This window comes from Pelophylax lessonae (assembly GCF_965119305.1).
Source record: "Pelophylax lessonae genome assembly, chromosome: 4".
Taxonomy (NCBI): domain Eukaryota; kingdom Metazoa; phylum Chordata; class Amphibia; order Anura; family Ranidae; genus Pelophylax; species Pelophylax lessonae.
Window position 1 is genome coordinate 646185136 of NC_138771.1, and position 23110 is coordinate 646208245.

A 23110-nucleotide genomic window follows, 5' to 3' on the forward strand; every position below is an offset into this window, starting at 1 on the left:
GCGGCTGGCTTTTTCTCTTGCAGGCATTTAGCGGGCATTTTTTTAGGCAGGCATGTCATTTTTTTGTATTTAGCGTCTGGGGGGTCTAAAAAGTGTACCTGTCAAGTTTCAGCTCTGTAGCATGTCCAGAACTCCTAAAAAAACAGCATTTTTCTTATATTTTCAGGAATATGGCTTCTCTGCGGCTGGCTTTTTCTCTTGCAGGCATTTAGCGGTCATTTTTTTAGGCAGGCATGTCATTTTTTGTATTTAGCGTCTGGGGGGTCTAAAAAGTGTAACTGTCAAGTTTCAGCTCTGTAGCATGTCCAGAACCCCTAAAAAAACAGCATTTTTCTTATATTTTCAGGAATATGGCTTCTCTGCGGCTGGCTTTTTCTCTTGCAGGCATTTAGCGGGCATTTTTTTAGGCAGGCATGTCATTTTTTTGTATTTAGCGTCTGGGGGGTCTAAAAAGTGTACCTGTCAAGTTTCAGCTCTGTAGCATGTCCAGAACCCCTAAAAAACAGCATTTTTCTTATATTTTCAGGAATACGGCTTCTCTGCGGCTGGCTTTTTCTCTTGCAGGCATTTAGAGGGCATTTTTTTAGGCAGGCATGTCATTTTTTGTATTTAGCGTCTGGGGGGTCTAAAAAGTGTACCTGTCAAGTTTCAGCTCTGTAGCATGTCCAGAACCCCTAAAAAACAGCATTTTTCTTATATTTTCAGGAATACGGCTTCTCTGCGGCTGGCTTTTTCTCTTGCAGGCATTTAGAGGGCATTTTTTTAGGCAGGCATGTCATTTTTTGTATTTAGCGTCTGGGGGGTCTAAAAAGTGTACCTGTCAAGTTTCAGCTCTGTAGCATGTCCAGAACCCCTAAAAAACAGCATTTTTCTTATATTTTCAGGAATATGGCTTCTCTGCGGCTGGCTTTTTCTCTTGCAGGCATTTAGCGGTCATTTTTTTAGGCAGGCATGTCATTTTTTGTATTTAGCGTCTGGGGGGTCTAAAAAGTGTACCTGTCAAGTTTCAGCTCTGTAGCATGTCCAGAACCCCTAAAAAACAGCATTTTTCTTATATTTTCAGGAATATGGCTTCTCTGCGGCTGGCTTTTTCTCTTGCAGGCATTTAGCGGGCATTTTTTTAGGCAGGCATGTCATTTTTTTGTATTTAGCGTCTGGGGGGTCTAAAAAGTGTACCTGTTAAGTTTCAGCTCTGTAGCATGTCCAGAACCCCTAAAAAACAGCATTTTTCTTATATTTTCAGGAATACGGCTTCTCTGCGGCTGGCTTTTTCTTTTGGAGGCATTTAGAGGGCATTTTTTTTAGGCAGGCATGTCATTTTTTGTATTTAGCGTCTGGGGGGGTCTAAAAAGTGTACCTGTCAAGTTTCAGCTCTGTAGCATGTCCAGAACCCCTAAAAAAACAGCATTTTTCTTATATTTTCAGGAATATGGCTTCTCTGCGGCTGGCTTTTTCTCTTGCAGGCATTTAGCGGTCATTTTTTTAGGCAGGCATGTCATTTTTTGTATTTAGCGTCTGGGGGGTCTAAAAAGTGTACCTGTCAAGTTTCAGCTCTGTAGCATGTCCAGAACCCCTAAAAAAACAGCATTTTTCTTATATTTTCAGGAATATGGCTTCTCTGCGGCTGGCTTTTTCTCTTGCAGGCATTTAGCGGTCATTTTTTTAGGCAGGCATGTCATTTTTTGTATTTAGCGTCTGGGGGGTCTAAAAAGTGTACCTGTCAAGTTTCAGCTCTGTAGCATGTCCAGAACCCCTAAAAAAACAGCATTTTTCTTATATTTTCAGGAATAAGGCTTCTCTGCGGCTGGCTTTTTCTCTTGCAGGCATTTAGCGGGCATTTTTTTAGGCAGGCATGTCATTTTTTTGTATTTAGCGTCTGGGGGGTCTAAAAAGTGTACCTGTCAAGTTTCAGCTCTGTAGCATGTCCAGAACCCCTAAAAAACAGCATTTTTCTTATATTTTCAGGAATACGGCTTCTCTGCGGCTGGCTTTTTCTCTTGCAGGCATTTAGAGGGCATTTTTTTAGGCAGGCATGTCATTTTTTGTATTTAGCGTCTGGGGGGTCTAAAAAGTGTACCTGTCAAGTTTCAGCTCTGTAGCATGTCCAGAACCCCTAAAAAACAGCATTTTTCTTATATTTTCAGGAATATGGCTTCTCTGCGGCTGGCTTTTTCTCTTGCAGGCATTTAGCGGTCATTTTTTTAGGCAGGCATGTCATTTTTTGTATTTAGCGTCTGGGGGGTCTAAAAAGTGTACCTGTCAAGTTTCAGCCCTGTAGCATGTCCAGAACCCCTAAAAAAACAGCATTTTTCTTATATTTTCAGGAATATGGCTTCTCTGCGGCTGGCTTTTTCTCTTGCAGGCATTTAGCGGTCATTTTTTTAGGCAGGCATGTCATTTTTTGTATTTAGTGTCTGGGGGGTCTAAAAAGTGTACCTGTCAAGTTTCAGCTCTGTAGCATGTCCAGAACCCCTAAAAAACAGCATTTTTCTTATATTTTCAGGAATATGGCTTCTCTGCGGCTGGCTTTTTCTCTTGCAGGCATTTAGCGGGCATTTTTTTAGGCAGGCATGTCATTTTTTTGTATTTAGCGTCTGGGGGGTCTAAAAAGTGTACCTGTCATGTTTCAGCTCTGTAGCATGTCCAGAACCCCTAAAAAACAGCATTTTTCTTATATTTTCAGGAATACGGCTTCTCTGCGGCTGGCTTTTTCTCTTGCAGGCATTTAGCGGGCATTTTTTTAGGCAGGCATGTAATTTTTTGTATTCAGTGTCTGGGGGGGTCTAAAAAGTGTACCTGTCAAGTTTCAGCTCTGTAGTATGTCCAGAACCCCCAAAAAACAGCATTTTTCTTATGATTTTTAGTAGAAAACTAATGCAGTGTCTTTCCAGCTGTCTTTTTTTCTTTCTGGCAAGCTGAAATATGATATGCCAAGGCAAACATGCCTATCAGTTGAGCTATGACACAGACAACACTGCACACATGGGGAAATATGTAAAACAAAAAACAGGAAAAGGAAATTAGGTGACGGTCACAAAACATGATATTGTGATTGGCCAAATAAAAAGTCGCCTCGCGATGAGTCAAAAGTCGCGCTAAGTCGCGCCAAAGTCGCACTGGAAGCGACGCTACTTTAGTGGTAGCGGCAGTGTAAAAAAGCACTAAAACATCCAGTGTGTGAATACGATCAGGTATGATGTTTTATCGGTCAAGTATTGTAAGGGTTACGCCCATCGCCCGCTTCACAGTGACAGACCAAACTCTGACAGCCCAAACTCCCCGTTTAACAGTCAGTCAGTCCATTTGCACAACCGCAAACTCCCCATTTGCACAAGGTTGGATACCAAGCTAGCCATGTCCCGTTCCTTGTCCTCACTGACATCATTGAAGGTCTCTTCCTCCACCCAGCCACATACAACACCAAGGGTCCCCGAAAGGTGAGAACAAGCCCCCTGGGACGCCTGCTGTGGCTGGTATTCCACCTCCTCAAAGCCACCTTCCTCCTCTGACTTCTCTTCTTCAGACTCCTCTCTCTGCGTTGCCACAGGTCCAGCAATTGACAACGACAAGGCTGCTTCTGGTGGTGATGGGGACCACAACTCTTCCTCTTCATGCTCATCTACAGCCTGATCCAGTACTCTTCGCAGGGCACGCTCCAGAAAAAACGCATATGGGATGAGGTTGATGATGTTGCCCTGGGTTCGACTGACCACCAGGGTTGTCATCTCCGCAAAAGGACGCATGAGCCTACAGCCATTGTTCATGAGCATTCAGTAATGCGGCCAAAAAATACCCAGCTCCGCAGAAAGAATGAAAGAAAATGAATGTTTTTTTTTATGAAAAATTATCCTGCGGATCGCTTTTGGTCTGTACACAATGAAGCAACGACCTTATCATCTGGGGTGTGCCAACACAATCCTAGAGGTGATCGCTTCATTGTGATACGCAAGCCCCTTCACCACGACAAGGTAACAATCATGAAGGGGAATTGACACATGTATGTGCCTTTTTTTTTGTTTTTTGTTTTTTTGCAGCCACAGTGTAGCACCAGAGGCCAGAAAAATTAGGCATGTACACATGCATGAAAAAGCAGGTATTGTTGCAGCCACTGCTGTAGCAGCGGCCTGAAAAATTGAGGTTTTAAGGCAGAAAGTGCACTAAAACATTGCGGCTTGAACCGTAGTTGGTGGCGGAGACGTCACGTAAGTCATCCGGCATGCAGAGAATGATTATATACAGCAGCGTGTGGACCATTTTTAGGCCAAGGCATCTCAGTCATCACCAGGCCTTTTTTAGTCAAATGCATCCCCCACTGTCAGTCCCTTCGGGATCCATGCCTCATTCATCTTAATAAACGTGAGGTAATCAAGACTTTTTTGACCTAGGCGACTTCTCTTCTCAGTGACAATACCTCCTGCTGCGCTGAAGGTCCTTTCTGACAGCACACTTGAAGCGGGGCAGGCCAGAAGTTCAATGGCAAATTGGGATAGCTCAGGCCACAGGTCAAGCCTGCACACCCAGTAGTCAAGGGGTTCATTGCTCCTCAGAGTGTCGATATCTGCAGTTAAGGCAAGGTAGTCTGCTACCTGTCGGTCGAGTCGTTCTCTGAGGGTGGACCCCGAAGGGCTGTGGCGATGCATAGGACTAAAAAAGCTCCGCATGTCCTCCATCAACAAGACGTCTGTAAAGCGTCCTGTCCTTGCCGGCGTGGTTGTGGTGGTAGGAGGAGGATTACTTTCACCTCTTCCCCTGTTGGATTCCCGTTGTGCTGTGACATCACCCTTATATGCTGTTTAAAGCATAGTTTTTAACTTATTTTGTAGCTGCTGCATCCTTTGCGACTGCCGGTAATTGGGTAACATATCACAGACTTTCTGCTTATACCGGGGGTCTAGTAGCGTGGCCACCCAGTACAGGTCGTTCTCCTTCAGCCTTTTTATACGAGGGTCTCTCAACAGGCATGACAGCATGAAAGACCCCATTTGCACAAGGTTGGATGCCGAGCTACTCATGTCCAATTCCTCGTCCTCACTGATGTCTTGGAAGGTGTGTTCTTCCCCCCAGCCACGTACAACACCCCGGGTACCAGATAGGTGACAACGAGCACCCTGGGATGCCTGCTGTGGTTGGTGTTCCTCCTCCTCAAAGCCACATTCCTCCTCTGACTCCTCTTCCTCACACTCCTCTTCCAGTGTTGCCGCAGGTCCAGCAAGCAATGGTATGGCTGTTTCTGGTGGTGGTGATGGTGACCACAACTCTTCCTCTTCCTCTTCACGCTCATCTACGGCCTGATCCAGCACTCTTCGCAGGGCACGCTCCAGGAAAAAAACATATGGGATGATGTCGCTGATGGTGCCTTCGGTGCGACTCACTAGGTTTGTCACCTCCTCAAAAGGACGCATGAGCCTACAGGCATTGCGCATGAGCGTCCAGTAACGTGGCAAAAAAATACCCAGCTCCGCAGAGGCTGTCCTAGCACCCCGGTCATACAAATACTCGTTGACCGCTTTTTCTTGTTGGAGCAGGCGGTCGAACATTAGCAGTGTTGAATTCCAACGTGTCGGGCTGTCGCAAATAAAGCGCCTCACTGGCATGTTGTTTCGCCGCTGAATATCTGCAAAGTGCGCCATGGCCGTGTAGGAACGCCTGAAATGGCCACACACCTTCCTGGCCTGCTTGAGGACGTCCTGTAAGCCTGGGTACTTCTGCACAAAACATTGCACAATCAGATTCAACACATGTGCCATGCACGGCACATGTGTCAACTTGCCCAAATTCAATGCCGCCAACAAATTGCTGCCGTTGTCACACACCACTTTGCCGATCTCCAGTTGGTGCGGGGTCAGCCACTGATCCACCTGTGCGTTCAGGGCGGACAGTAGTGCTGGTCCGGTGTGACTCTCTGCTTTCAGGCAAGTCAACCCCAAGACAGCGTGACACTGTCGTATCCGGCATGTGGAATAGCCCCTGGGGAGCTGGGGGGGTGCAGTTGGTGTGGAGCAAGACGCAACAGCAGAAGAGGACTCAGCCGAGGAGGTTAGCAAAGAGGATGGAGTAGGAGGAGTAGAGGAGGTGGCAGCAGGCCTGCCTGCAAGTCGTGGCGGTGTCACCAACTCCTCTGCAGCAGAGCCACGCATTCCATGCTTGGCAGCCGCCAGCAGGTTTACCCAATGCGCAGTGTACGTTATATACCTGCCCTGACCGTGCTTTGCAGACCAGCTATCAGTGGTCAGATGGACCCTTGCCCCAACACTGTGTGCCAGACGTGACATGATTTACTTTTCCACAATAGAGTACAGGTTGGGGATTGCCTTTTGTGAAAAATAATTTCGGCCGGGTACCTTCCACTGCGGTGTCCCAATAGCGACAAATTTTTTGAATGCCTCAGACTCCACCAGCTTGTATGGTAAAAGCTGGCGGGCTAAGAGTTCCGACAAGCCAGCTGTCAGACGCCGGGCAAGGGGGTGACTCTGCGAGATTGGCTTCTTACGCTCAAACATTTCCTTGACAGACACCTGACTGTGGGCAGGTGACAAGCAGGAACTGCTGAAGGTGAGAGGCGGAGGGGCGGGTTGTTGATAGGGGGCATGGAGGACAGCAGTGGTTGACGTGGCTGAAGATGCTGGACCAGGAGGAGGATGGTGGCTTTCAGTTTGTGTGCTGCTTTTACTCATGTGTTGATCCCATAGGCGTTTGTGATGTGAGATCATGTGCCTTCGCAAAGCAGTTGTACCTAGGTGGGTGTTGGACTTCCCACGACTCAGTTTCTTTTGGCACAGGTTACAAATGGCATCGCTGATATCAGAGGCAGACACACAAAAAAAATGCCACACTGCTGAGCTTTGCAAGGACGGCATTCTGGTGGTGGCAACAGCTTGCGTTGATTGGCGTGCTGTCTGGCTGACCCCGGGTGCCGAATCTACATGCTGTCTGACTGCGCCACTAGCTCCTTGTGATGACCTCCTCCCCCTGCTTCCAACTCGTCTCCTCCTCCTCTCTGTCTCCCCATCTGAACTTTCCCCCTCTTCTTCTGCTCTTCGAGCAGGCACCCAGGAGACATCCACAGACACATCGTCATCATCAGCCGCTTCACTTGACAACTCAGCAAAGGCAGCAGCAGCAGGTACAACATCATCATCATCACAAAGTACGTCCATGTGTATAATGCTGCCTGACTGAGACATATCCCCGTTATCTACATCCTCTGGCACTAATAGTTGCGCATCACTTATTTCTTCCAACTGATGTGAAAATAACTCCTCTGACGGATCAAGTGAAGCGGCTGTGGTGCTAGTGTTGGTGGTGGTGCCGGCGGGCTGGTGAGTGGTAAATTGAGAGGTGCCCGAAGCTGAGCTGGAGGAGGATGGTGCATTAGGGTCTTGTGTAAGCCAGTCAACTATGGCCTCAGAATTTTTTGAGTTCAGGGTCTGTGGTGGCCTCTGAACACTGGGCATTATTCTAGGGCCTAAGGAAATCACAGCACCACGACCACGACGGCCCTTGTGGGGTGGCCTGCCTCTGCCTGTCATTTTCTTTTTTAATGTGTTGTGTACTATGAGTGCAAGGTGCTGTGCCACCCTATAGGAGTGTTGGGCAGTGGGTACAGTACACTCTGTGGACCTGACAGTCACTGGCACTCAGGCAACTGCAATTAAAAAATATATATATTTTTTTTTACTTGGCAAGCTGCTGTGCCACCTTATATATCAGTGGTGGGTGGGCAGTGGCACAGTACACTCTCTGTGGACCTGACAGCAGTCACTGGCACCCAGGCAACTGCAATTTTAAAAAATATATATTTTATTTTACTTTGCAAGCTGCTGTGCCACCTTATATATCAGTGGTGGGTGGGCAGTGGCACAGTACACTCTCTGTGGACCTGACAGCAGTCACTGGCACCCAGGCAACTGCAATTAAAAAATATATATATTTTTTTTTACTTTGCAAGCTGCTGTGCCACCTTATATATCAGTGGTGGGTGGGCACACAGTGGCACTGCAGTGGGCACAGTACACTCTGTGGACCTGACAGTAACTGGCAGCCCAGGCAACTGCAATAATAAAAAATATTTTTTTTTTAAATTTGCAACAAGATGCTGTGCCACCGTATATATATATCAGTGGTGGGCAGTGCACTCTGTGGACCTGACACAGCACTCACTGCAATTATGACAGAGGAAAAAAAAAATATTTTTTAAAATGCAAGGTACTGTGCCTGTGCCACCCGAAAATGAGTGTGGTGTGCACACAGTACAGTCTGTGGTAGGTCTGTGGCCTCTCACACACAGCGGGCAGGCAACTGCAGTGTACAATATATATATATATATATATATATATATATATAAAGAAAAAACTCTATTACCTTACCAGCCCTTAAAAGGGCTTTTGGGGACACTATATATATATATATATATATATATATATATATATATATATATATATATATATATATATATATATATATATATATGTATATATATATATGTATATATATAAATAAAAAAAAATCCTCAATTACCAGCCCTTAAAAGGGCTTTTGGGGACACTATATATATATATATATATATATATATATATATATATATATATATAAAAAATCCTCAATTACCAGCCCTTAAAAGGGCTTTTGGGGACACTAGATAGATATAGATATATATATATAAGAAGAAACAACTCAATTACCAGCCCTTAAAAGGGCTTTTGGGGACGCTAGGTATATATATATATATATATATATATATATATATATATATATATAAAAATTACACAAATACCAGCCCTTAGAAGGGCTTTTTGGGGTGCTGATATTACAGCAGTAGTGGACCAAGAACACTGCAAGACCAGGAACACTGACTAACTGTCCCTAGCTTAACACAGCAGCAGCAGCAGCAGCTCTCTCCCTACTCTCACTACACACACTGCTTCAGAATGATCTAAGATGGATGCTGCCCTTGCTTATTTATAGGAGGTGGGAGGGTGTGGGAGGGAGGTATGCTGATTGGCTGGAAATGTGCCTGCTGACTGTAAAGTTCAGGGTCAAAGTTTGCCTCAATGATGTATTATGGGGGGCGGACCGAACATTGCATATGTTCGCCCGCAGCGGCGAACGCGAACATGCTAAGTTCGCCGGGAACTGTCCGCCGGCGAACAGTTCTATACATCTCTAATCCGAAGACAGTCCCGTAGAGCCCATAGTGTCCTCCCTGAAGCGCTGGCATATCCTAATTGGCAGCCCACAGATTCCACAGCGCCAGTACTTCCCCCATTCACCGCCCAACCCGGAATCCAAGTGGAAACAGCTGGTTTTAATCCCATAAACTTTTTTGAGCTGTTTTTCACTGAAGATCTTTACAGATCTATTGTGGACCAATCAAATTTGTATGCTCAACAATTTATCGCCGCCAACCCAAATTCACCCCTTGCCAGACCATTTGCCTGGAATCCTATTACGATTCAGGAGTTTAAAACCTATCTGGGCCTTTCCCTCAACACGGGCATTACAAGAAAGAATGAATTGCGGTTATATTGGTCCACTGACCCAATTCATCAAATGCACGTGTTCTCTTCTGCTATGTCCAGGGCTCCATACGAACAAATATTTCGGTTCATGCATTTCAACGACAATGAACTCTGTCGTCCTCGGGGAGACCCTGCATATGATCGGCTCCACAAAATTCGGCCCCTCGTAGACCACTTCAATCAGCGGTTCGCAGCCTTGTTTACCCCCCAACAAGATGTCTGCGTTGACGAGTCCCTGATTAAGTTTACTGGCCGTCTTGCTATCAAACAGTACCTCCCCAGCAAGCGTGCCAGATTCGGGGTCAAGTTGTATAAGCTTTGTGACAGGGCCACAGGCTATACAGTTAATTTCCGTGTCTACGAGGGAAAAGACAGCACTGTGGAGCCCCCCGACTGCCCAGGCTACATAGGGAGCAGCGGCAAGATAGTTTGGGACTTGGTGTCACCCTTATTCGGAAAGGAGTACCACTTGTACGTGGACAATTTCTATTCAAGCGTGCCACTTTTTAGACACCTCTTTCAATTGCAAATTGGCGCTTGTGGCACCGTGCGATCTAATCGCCGGGGCTTCCCCCAACAGCTAGTAAATGCCCCACTGAGCTAGGGGGAGAGAGCGTGCTTGAGGTGCTAGGAATTGCTTGCAGTGAAGTGGAGGGACAAAAGAAACGTTTATGTGCTGTCCTCCATTCACCCAGACACGGCAGTCCAAATTTCTACGGTCACTGGTGTTGTTGAGAAGCCCCTCTGTGTCCACGACTATAACCGTAAAATGGGAGGGGTGGACTTCAATGACCAGATGATGGGACCGTACCTAATTGCCCGTAAGGCCAGACGCTGGTACAAAAAAGTGTCTGTATACCTATTTCAGTTGGCTGTTTACAACGCTTTTGTGTTATACAAAGCGTCTGCCGGAACATTATCCTTCTTTCAATTCCAAGAAGAGATAATCAGAGCCCTTCTGTATCCAGCTGATGCTCCTGCCCCAATTCACCAACCAGATGCAGTGAGCCGGCTGCATGAGAGGCATTTTCCGAAATTCCTCCCGAGTACCCATACCCAACGATACCCCCAAAAAAGATGCCGTGTCTGCAGCAAGCGCGGATTTAGGCGTGACACCCAGAATTATTGTCCCGACTGTCCTGACCAACCTGGTCTTTGCCACGGTGACTGTTTCCGTCGCTACCACACACTACTAGATTTTTAGTGTAGGGTACAGCATGGCACAGTTTAGGGCACATTTACACAGGGTCTCAAAAGATGTTCGATGGCTATCGTCATTTTGAGAGACCCGAACCTGGAACCTGGAACTCGACGTTTGAAGAAAAAAAAAAAAACATAAAAGCAAAAAATAGTTGTCGTCTCAGTCATTTTTTATGTTCTTCTGCACTTCCTATGTACTTTTAATGTCCTTTGTATGTTTTTCATTCTTTTGTGACCTGTTTCTCTTGCAGGTACTCGTCGGCTACCACGCATTGATTTTATATATTCTGACACAAACAGTGTTTGCGCTCAGCATATATGGATACCTTTGCTGATAGCAGCTGTGGTGATTTTCTGATTTCAGCACTGCAGTTAAAATCTTATTTTGGTATACGTGGATAGCGCCGTGTATATACATCATTAAATTCAGTGGGTGGTTGTTTGGGCGGTTAATGATGAGAATCCAAAAACTTTTGTTGTGTCAGTCATTTTATATGTTCTTCTACTCTTCCTAATGTACTTTTTTAATGTACTTTTTTTTTTCATTCTTTTGTGACCTGCTTCTCTTGCAGGTACTCGTCGGCTACCATGCATTGATTTTATATATTCTGACACAAACAGTATTTGCGCTCAGCATATATGGATACCTTTGCTGATAGCAGCTGTGGTGATTTTCTGATTTCAGCACTGCAGTTAAAATCCTATTTTGGTATACGTTGATAGTGTCGTGTATACCCATCATTAAATTCAGTGGGTGGTTGTTTGGGCGGTTAATGATGAGTAATACTACGCATTATTCCTGTGCTGATTTCTGATAGGTTCTATTTTTTTTTTCGTTCAGCCCACAGGCTGCATGAAAAAAAAAAAACCTATATGCCAAACAAAGACCAGCAATGTACTGGTACGTTGCTGGACTTTGAGTGGTTATACCAGGATGATGCCTGCAGATTTAGGCATCATCTTGGTATCGTTTTTTACAGCAAGCGGTCAGCTTACATGTAAAAGCAATCCTAGGGGATAATTGGCCGCTAGACTGCTTTTACATGCAGTGGGAGGGGACTACCCCCCCCCTCCTGCCGCCTTCCGCTGCCTTCCACGGTTTTTCTCGGGCTCTCCTGTCCCACCGGTTAACCAGAGAGTGCAGCCGGTGGTTCAATTATCTAACCATAGAGCTGATTGGAGATGAGAATGGCTCCAATCATCTCTATGGCCTAAGATGCCGGAGGCTACGAGCATTTCATGACTTCTGTTTCGCCAGAAATAAACAGCGCCATTGGGAAATTGGGAAAGTATTTTATCACACCAATTTTGGTGTGGTCAGATGCGTTAAGGTCAGAGGAAATATCTAGAGTCTAAAAGACCCCAATTTTTTTTAAAAAGAGTACCTGTCACCACAGATTGCTATCATAGGGGGAATTTAAATTCACCGTGATAACAATAAAAATGATTAAAGAAAAAAAAAATTAAAGAAAAGGTGTTAAAATAACATAAGAAAGCAAATTAAAAAATAAAAAGAAAAAAAAAATCAAGCCCCCCTTTCCCCCCGTGCTTGCGCGCAAATGCGTGCACAAGCGTTGGTCTAGTGTCATATGTAAACCGCAATTTCAGCATGCATGTGAGGTATCGCCGCGAACGCCAGGTTGAGGGCAGTAATTCTTGTGGTAGACCTCCTCTGTAAGTCCAAATTGGTAACCTGTAAAGACTTTTAAAGGCTTTTAAAACCGTACGTAGTTTGTTGCCGCGGCACGGGCGTGCGCAATTTTTAAAGTATGTCATGTTAGGTGTCTATGAACTCGGCATAAGATCATCTTTTAAATTTTACCAAACAATTTGGAATTATATAGTGTATTTTTGCATTAACTATAAAAAAAGTGTTTTTTTACGCAAAAATTGCGTTTGGAAAATGTGTGCGCAAAACCGTGTAACAAAAAAAATTGCAACATCCACCATTTTGTTCTGTAGGGCCTCTGCTTTAAAAAAATATATAATGTTTGGGGGTTCAAAGTAATTTTCTTGTGAAAAAAAAATATTTTTTCATGTAAACAAAAACTCACAGAAAAGGCTTGGTTTTCAAGTGGTTAGAAGAGTGGGTGATGTGTTGCTAAAATTGAGCATAAAATGCCAGGACTGTTCAAACACCCCCCAAATGACCCCTTTTTGGAAAGTAGACACCCAAAGCTATTTGCTGAGAGGCATATTGAGTCCATGGAGTATTTTATATTTTGCCCTAAGTTTCAGGAAAATTACAATTTGTTTTGTTTTTTTTTGTTTTTTTTACACAAAGTTGTCACTAAATAATATATTGCTCACGCATGCCATGGGTATATGTGAAATGACACCCCAAAATACATTCTGCTGCTTCTCCTGAGTACAGGGATACCCCATGTGTGAGACTTTTTGTCAGTCTACCTGCGTACAGGACCCGGAAAACCAATCCGCACCTTCTGGCTTTCTAAGGGCGTAAATTGTTGATCTCACTCCTTACTACCTATCACACTTTTGAAGGCCATGAAATGCCAAAATGGCACAAAACCCCCCCAAATGACCCCATTTTGCAAAGAAGACACTCCAAGCTATTAGATGAGAGGCATGATGAGTCCATGGAATATTTTATATTTTGCCACATGTTTCAGGAAAATTATTATTTATTTATTTATTTATTTTTTTACACAAAGTTGTCAGTAAATGATATAATGCTCACACATGCCATGGGTATATGTGAAATGACACCCCAAAATACATTCTGCTGCTTCTCCTGAGTACAAGGATACCCCATGTGTGAGACTTTTTTGCAGTCTAGCCGCGTACAGGACCCGGAAAACCACTCCCCACCTTCAGGCTTTCTAAGGGCGTAAATTGTTGATCTCACTCCTTACTACCTATCACACTTTTGAAGGCCATAAAATGCCAAAATGGCACAAAACCCCCCCAAATGACCCCATTTTGCAAAGTAGACACTCCAAGCTATTAGATGAGAGGCATGATGAGTCCATGGAATATTTTATATTTTGCCACAAGTTTCAGGAAAATTATTATTATTTTTTTTTTTTTTTTTACACAAAGTTGTCAGTAAATGATATAATACTCACACATGCCATGGGTATATGTGAAATGACACCCCAAAATACATTCTGCTGCTTCTCCTGAGTACAAGGATACCCCATGTGTGAGACTTTTTTGCAGTCTAGCCGCGTACAGGACCCGGAAAACCACTCCCCACCTTCAGGCTTTCTAAGGGCGTAAATTGTTGATCTCACTCCTTACTACCTATCACACTTTTGAAGGCCATGAAATGCCAAGATGGCACAAAACCCCCCCAAATGACCCCATTTTGCAAAGTAGACACTCCAATCTATTTGCTGAGAGGCATGGTGAGTATTTTGCATCTCTCATTTCAATTTCCAAAACTTTGTGACAAAAAGTGAGATCTGCAAAACACTCAACATGCCTCTCTGCAAATAGCTTAGGGTGTCTACTTTCCGAAAAGGGGTCATTTGGGGGGGGGGGGTTGCGCTGTCTTGGCATTTCATGGCCTCCGAAACTGTGATAGGTAGTCAGGAGTGAAATCAACAATTTACGCCCTTGGAAAGCCTGAAAGTGGGGGTTGGCTTTCGAGGACCTGTACTCGGCTAGACTGCAAAAAAGTCTCACACATGTGGTATCCCTGTACTCAGGAGAAGCAGCAGAATGTATTTTGGGGTGTCATTTCACATATACCCATGGCATGTGTGAGCAATATATCATTTAGTGACAACTTTGTGTAAAAAAACAAAAAAAAAATAATAATAATATATTTCCCGGAACTTGTAGCAAAATATAAAATATTCCATGGACTCACCATGCCTCTCAGAAAATAGCTTGGGGTGTCTACTTTGCAAAATGGGGTCATTTGGGGGGGTTTTGTGCTATCTTGAAATTTCAGGGCCTCCGAAACTGTGATGGGTAGTCAGGAGTGAAATCAATAATTTAAGCCATTAGAAAACCTAAAGATGGAGATTCATTTTCGGGGTCCCGTACACAGCTAGGCTCCCAAAAAGTCTCACACATGGGGTATCCCCATACTCAGGAGAAGCGGCAGAATGTATTTTGGGGTGTCATTCCAAATATACCCATGTCATGTGTGGGAAATGTATCTTTTAGTGACAACTTTGTGTTAAAAAAATAAATAAATAAATTGTAATTTTCACAAAACTTGTGGCAAAATATAAAATATTCCATGGACTCACCATGCCTCTCAGCAAATAGCTTGGGGTGTCTACTTTGCAAAATGGGGTCATTTGGGGGGTTTTGTGCTATCTTGAAATTTCAGGGCCTCCGAAACTGTGATGGGTAGTGAGGAGTAAAATCAAAAATTTACGCCATTAGAAAACCTAAAGATGGAGATTGATTTTCGGGGTCCCGTACACAGCTAGACTCCCAAAAAGTCTCACATATGTGGTATCCCTGTACTCAGGAGAAGCAGCAGAATATATTTTGGAGTGTAATTACACATATAACCATGGCATGTGTGAGAAATTTATCTTTTAGTGACAACTTTGTGTTAAAAAAAAAAAATTATTTTTTTTAGTCATTTTTCAAACACCTGTGACAAAAAAATGAAATATTCAATGAGCTCAACATGCCTCTCAGAACATTCCTTAGGATGTCTACTTTCCAAAAAGTGGTAATTTGGGGGGGTCTTGTACTGCCCTGCCATTTTAGCACTTCATGAATTGAGATAGGCAGTCAGAAATTAAAGCTGCGTAAAATTTCAGTATTTACACCATAGTTTGTAGACGCTATAACTTTTGCGCAAACCAATAAAAATACGCTCATTGAATTTTTTTTTGTCAAAGACTTGTAGCTAAATATATTTTGGGCAAAAAAATGACATAAATTGAGTATATTGGATATTTTTTAACCACTTTACCGCTAAGTACTGTAATAGTACTGCGGCAAAGTGGCTCGTTCCCGTCTGACGACGTAGACCTACGTCGTCAGACTCCTCCCCTGTAGGCGGCGCTCGCGCGCCACCGGAGGCGCGCTCCCGCTGTTTTCATTCACAGCGGGAGTCGGGCCAGGGGAGGAGCAGCGCGATCGCCGCTGCTCTGCCCCGATCGTCGGGGATCTAGTGTGGAGATCCGCCCGCCTGTGTAAACACAAGCGGGCGGATCTCCTCAGTGACAGGGAGTGACAGATCGGACTGTTCAGCATAGCTGGACATCCAATCTGTCCCTGTCTCACAAAGTCACCTCCCCCCCCACACGTCAGTAAGCACCAGGCATACATTAACCCCTCCCTCTCCAATAAAGTTAACCCCTTCCCTGCCAGTGTCATTTTTACAGTAACAGTGCATATATATAGCACTGATTACTGTAGTAATGTCACTGGTACCCCCAAAAGTGTCAAAAATGTCAGTCAAGGGTCCGATCTGTCCGCCGCAATGTCGCAGTCCCGCAAAAAAAATCGCAGATCGCCGCCATTACGCGTTAAAAAAAAAACACCAAAAATGACAAAAATCTTTCCCTTTGTTAGTAAACGCAATAACTTTTGCGCAAACCAATCAAAATACGCTTATTGCGATTTTTTTTTTACCAAACATAGGTAGCAGAAAACAAATTGGCCAAAAATTTAAAAAAAAATTGGTTTTTACATCTTTTTTGGGGGGAATTTCATATAAAAAAATGTGAAAAATATTGTTATTTTCTCAAAATAAACGCTCTTTTTTTGTTTATAGCGCAAAAAGTAAAAATCGTACAGGTGATCAAATACCACCAAAAGAAAGCTCTGTTTGTGGGAAAAAAAGGACGTCAATTTCGTTTGAGTACGGCGTCGCACAACCGCGCAATTGTCAGTTAAAGTCGCACAGCGCCGAATCGCAAAAAGTGGCCCAGACGTGAGACAGCAAAATGCTTAAGTGGTTAAAAGACAAAGTTGAAAATGTAATTTTTTTGCAAAATTTTCGCTCTTTTTTTATTAATATCGCAAAAAATAAAAAGCGCAGAGGTGATCAAATACCCCCAAAAGAAAGCTCTGTTTGTGGGAAAAAAAGGACGTAAATTTCGTTTGGGTACCACATTGCATGACCGCACAATTGTCAGTTAAAGTCGCACAGTGCCGAAGCACAAAAAGTGGTCTGGACGGAAGACAGCAAAATCCTCCGGTGGTAAAGTGGTTAAAAGTAGTATTGTGAAAACACATGAATTGATATAAGCTAGACATACAGTAATAGCGTTGTAAGTAGTGGTTTCAGTAGTTTGAGGTTTATGCTTAAGTAACAGCAGCAAACCCATCTTTAGATGAGCTACTAGTGGGGGTTACATTTTGCACTTTTTTTTTTTTGCATTTAATAATCATTGAGAGATCTTTTTTTCATTTCCAAGAATTGTATTGGAATTTTTCAGGGTGGATTTGATTTATATCAAGTCGATTTAAATCACCATTCATACCATGATTTAAATCAGTAGTAAAAATGCTTTGATTTAAATCAACTCAATTTAAATCATAATTTTTAAAGAGCAACATTGTGCAACAACTGTCATCTCAGCGACACCTCCTCGGACCCGCTGTTAACTCACCAACAGTCCTATTCACTTTAATGGGATGGCTGGTGATGCGGCAGTGACACAACAAGGTGAGGGACGTGGGGATGCCCGCTTACAGGCGCTGCCATGATGGATCTGAAATGACAGGTGCTCTTTAAAATTAAAGACTGATTCTTGCTGGTAGTTAGTGTGAAATTGTGTGAATGCATCAATGCAGTGCATGTTATCTCGGGTTGCAGAGCTTGGATTCATTGAATGAGTTTACCAAAAATGTAAATATTGCAGAATATACAGCCTCATGCTACATACCTAAGCTCCATTTCATGCTGAATAAACTAAATTATTAAGGTATCTTAAATAGAAACTATCTTTAGTTAGATTTTTACTCTAAAAGTATTTTATTAAAACAAAATTCAATAAAAATGAAAAAAAAAATCCAATTTAAATAAAAAAATCCAATTTAAATAAAAAAATCTGATTTAAATAAAAGAAAAAAATCAGATTTTTATGATTTTTAAAAAAAAAAAAAAAATCTTTGATTTTTATCCACTCTGGGATTTTCTTAAAGTTTCCAAGTTTACGACAAAAATGCCCGTATGGCAAATATTTCAAAGTACACAGTCATACACAATAAAGAGAGCAGATAACTTTTGGCAAATATTCAACAATATCGGGAGAGTTGAGCATTGTCATATCAAAAAATATATATATTTTTTAAATGAAACACTGTGTTCATCAAACATATATAAATGTTATTTTATATCTAGCTCACACAAATTATATTAACCACTTTACCACTAGAGGATTTTGCTGTCTTACGTCTGGGCCACTTTTTGCGATTCGGCGCTGTGCAACTTTAACGGACAATTGCGCGGTCGTGTGACACTGTACCCAAAAAAAAATTATGTCCTTTTTTTCCCACAAACAGAGCTTTCTTTTGGTGGTATTTGATCACCTGTGCGATTTTTACTTTTTGCGCTATAAACAAAAAAATAGCGTTTATTTTGAAAAAATAACAATATTTTTAACATTTTTTTATATGAAATTCCCCCCAAAAAAATGTAAAAATCAAATTTTTTTTAAATTTTTGGCCAATTTGTTTTCTGCTACCTATGTTTGGTAAAAAAATCACAATAAGCGTATTTTGATTGGTTTGCGCAAAAGTTATTGTGTTTACTAACTAAGGGAAAGATTTCTGTAATTTTTGGTGTTTTTTTTTTTAACGAGTAATGGCGGCGATCTACGATTTTTTTTTGCGGGACTGCGACATTGCGGCGGACAGATCGGACCCTTGACTGACATTTTTGATACTTTTGGGGGTACCAGTGACATTACTGCAGTAATCAGTGCTATATATATGCACTGTTACTGTAATCCCAAATGGAAAATACAAGAAAGGAAAAGAAGCCTCCATAGGTAGGAGAGCTGGGGATTTTTAAGGTGCCAAATAACTCTGGTCATAACATATTTCTAAAAATATAGATTTTTATTGATCAAAAATGTAAAATAACATAGCCAGACCACACTGTTAAAAAAATCCTTTATACATTTTTCAACTTTCACATAGATTGTTTGCGGTATTGTCGCAGAATAGCAATCCTGACATGTTTCATCAGACGCAGTTTCTTCGGGGGATGTATTTAATGCTGTATTTAATGGCGGTTCACGCTTAGCAACTTTGGCGTTTCTTCCTGTGCCAGGTGGGCACTTCTTATGTAAACACCCATTTTATTTTTTGCTCCATGATTTTAATAAAGCAGGATTACACTATTTGTGGCTTCTTGTGTTTCCCATTTATCCATATTTGAATGAGTGATCCAGGGAACCATCCCAGGAGGAGAGAGGAGGAGTAAAGTGTCCTTTCCCATTGATTTGGATGTTGATTGAGCGTTATAGGTCTGTGTGACCTGCCCATTTCTGGTGAGTATATATATTTATATATATCACAGCTCAAGAGGTGGATTATTCTCAGTTGGCACATTTGATCTTGGAATTATCTCATGGACTTTTGTTGATACCTGGAATCACTGCATTGCACTTATTATTTGCATTATATTATCATTTATTCGCGTATTCAAGTCACATCATTTGCTTCCTATTTGGAAACACCTGAGCACTGTATTTATTGTGTTGAGCCTTATATCACAGGACTGTATATTTGTGCACTTCACCATAATTTATATTAATCAAAGCCCTTTATGAGCACTATTTTTGAGAATCACTTATTGTTTAATTATTGTAACACTTGTACCAGCGCTTACCTTCATTTTGTTTATGTATTTAATGCTACTTCTAAATAAGAGAACTATGGTCAATTGTCACAGGCTATAAGAAACAAATCAGAGCTGCATCGCTTTAAATGCAAATATTCGGCTGTTTGAGATCAAAAGTGAGCCCCAGGTGGTCTTGATAGTCAACCAAAGGAAGGGTAGTTAGACTACTTGAATTTTCCTGGTAGTCAAATCCAAGGATCCCTATGATCAGTTAAGGCCACTACGGTTCAGAGACAATGGATGTCTGTATTTCTTTGTATATTGGAGGACACCACTGAGCACCAGCTTTCGTGGCCCAAATTTCACATGCAGCGGTCCGTGTCTTGCAGCTCCCCGCTGACACTGTCGGCTCAGTGGTGTCCTTCAATATACAAAGAGAGTAGGATTAAAAACATCCCCTGAAGAAACCGCGTCTGGTGAAGCATGATTGCTACTTTGAAGCTTCTGATTGCTACTCTGTGACAATACTGCAAACAATCTGGTGAAACATGTCGGGATTGCTACTCTGCGACAATACCGTATGTAAAGTTTGAAAAATGCATATAGGCATTTTTTTAACAGTGTGGTCTGTCTATGTTATTTTACATTTTTGATCAATAAAAATCTATGTTTTTAGATATATGTTATGACCAGTGTTATTTGGCACCTTAAAAATCCCTTGCTCTCAACCTGGACAGTGTCCCTTTCCCCCTGCGCAATGTGGTAGTAAACATCCTACTGGCAGCTAGGCTCACCCTGATGAGACACTGGAAATCCCCCCAAATTCCAGCGGTAGGTGAGGTGGTGGATCTGGCCCATCAATACTACACGTACGAACGGATGTGTATGCATTAGCATCCAACAACCTTGAGTATGCCATCCAGTTCTGGGTACCGGTCCTCAGGAGGGATGTGCTGGAACTGGAGAAAGTTCAGAGAAGGGCAACAAAGTTAATAAAGGGACTGGAGGATCTCAGCTATGGGGAAAGACTCCAAGCATTGAACCTATTCTCCCTGGAGAGGAGAGGCTTGAGAGGGGATATGATAGCAATGTACAAATACCTTACTGGTGACCCTAGCATAGGGAAAAAGCAGGGAATTTCAAAAGACATGCAGCCATTTACTGAAATTGGAAGAAAAGCAGTTTAACCTTAAATCTCATAGAGGGTTCTTTACTGACAGATCAGTGTTGATAGTTTAAAAAAACTATTAGATGGGCACCCAAACGACCACAACCTACAGTGATATTCAAAGAACTAATGATATAAACACATGCACACACACACACACACCACAGGTTGAACTGGATGGACTGGTGTCTTTTTCAGTCTTATCAACTATGTAACTATGTAGACACTCTTAAAAAGTCGAGCCAACATGCCCACCTGTGGGTAAATTTAGAGGGGTCATTATGCGCAACAATGATCAGTTCCTCCATCTCCGCTGTCTGATGAATATGATGGTACCAATCTGCATGCCGAGGAGGGTTATTGGAATTCCAATGTACAGAAATGCATTGTCTGGCAGCATTTACAAGATGTAAAGGTAGTGACTAGTGTTGAGCGATTACGGACTATATTATTCGGGTTCGTACCGAATAATTGGATTTTTGCTACCCGGACAGGGACCCGAAAACTTTACTGTATGTTCAGGTTTAAAATCCGTGTTCGGTAATTTTATTTCCTGTTTTGTATGTAATGGCGCGTTTTTAATGGCGGGCTTTCAACAGCCAATCAACAAGCGTTTAACTGGTGTGCCTTAAGCCATCCCAGCCATGCCTACTAATGTATTAGTAGCTGTGATTGGCCATCTGAAGCATGTGACCCATGTCTTTATAAGTTCGAGAGCCACAGCGCGGCGTGTCATTCTGCTGTAGTTTAGGGAGAGAGCACACATCATACGTGCTGGCTGCTGATTAGGGACAGACAGTGAAAAATTGTGCCCGAAAAGAATGCAGGGACAGGTCAGAGTGTAGGCAGGGAAAGTTATTTGAGCATTTTAGGGACAGGCTGGAGAGATTAGGCAGGGACAGGCTACATCGATTTTGCTGTGTGGGGGTGGTGCAGTGAACAATCTTTTTGCCCTCACTTGAGCCCACTGAGGAGGAGGGAGAAAAAAATCTATTCTGTTGTGTGCAGCGTTCAGCTATATTTTACTACAGATTGCTGTTCTAATCTGCTATTTAAAAATTTAAAGGGGATTTTTTTTTTTTTTTTCCCCTTTCATAGCCTGCTTGCTGCTGAGCTGACTGTGTCATAATACACTGCTGTGTTCACATGTGCTATTGAGTGATTTTCAATTTTATATACTTTTTTTCTATTCCAATATTCAATATACACCCTTTTGGGTTAAAAAAAATTCAATTGTGGCATAGTCTGTACTAATCTGCTATTTAAAAATTACAAAGTAAAAGGGGATTTTATTTTCCCCTTCATAGTCTGCTGCAGAGCTGACCGTGACATAAAACATAAGACACTGCTGTGTTCACATGTGCTATTGAAAAATTACCAATTTTATATCATATTTTCTATTCCTCTATTCAATCTACACCCTTTGGGGTAAAAATAATTAAATTGCGGCATAGTCTGTATCGGTACGTGTGAGATACACCTTCCAAATTTTTGGGGCGCATCTTCCACTGCCGAGGATTGCAGGGTGCTTCAGTTTGCCTCCTGTTCCGAACTCCTCCTGCTCCTCATCCTGCCTTTAGGGTACAAAAAATTGTAACCGGGGCCTAGTCTGGGTCTGTACATGTGAGATAGATATACCTTTTGATATCATATTTTCTATTCCGCTATTCAATCTACACCCTTTGGGGTAAAAAGAATTAAATTGCGGCATAGTCTGTATCGGTACGTGTGAGATACACCTTCCAAATTTTTGGGGCGCATCTTCCACCGCCGAGGATTGCAGGGTGCTTCAGTTTGCCTCCTGTTCCGAACTCCTCCTACTCCTCATCCTGCCTTTAGGGTACAAAAAATTGTAATCGGGGCCTAGTCTGTGTTTGTACGTGTGAGATACACCGTTTTATATCCTTTTTTCTATTCCGCTATTCAATATACACCCTTTTGGGGTGAAAAAAATTAAATTGTGGCATACTTTGCATATTTAAATGTGAGATACACCCGTTGTATTTGTATAGTGTTTTTCTATTCCGCTATTTAATAAACACCCTTTTGGGGTAAAAAAAAATAAATTGCGGCATAGTTTGCATATTTGACTATGAGATACACCCGTGCGATACTGTTGTTGTTTTGTTCCGCTATTCAATAAACACCTTTCTAGGGCAAGATCATAAATTTCAGAAATATGAGGAGACCGTCAAATAGGGGCCGTGGCCTGGGTCGTGGTGCTGCTGGTAGAGCTCCTGTTGCAAGGAAAGGACGTGGTCGATCTGTGCCAGCTACACGCACAAGTGAAACACCTTCCTCAAGTGTGAGTAGGCGACAGAACCTGCAGCAGTATTTGGTAGGGCATCATGCACCTCTACAAGTGTTGAGGCCAGAACAAGTAGAGGCGATAGTAGATTGGTTTGCTGCTGACAGTGCCTCCAGTTCCTTCACATTGTCTCCCAACCAGTCTACTGCAGAAAGGTCAGAGTTGGCATCTGCAGCCGA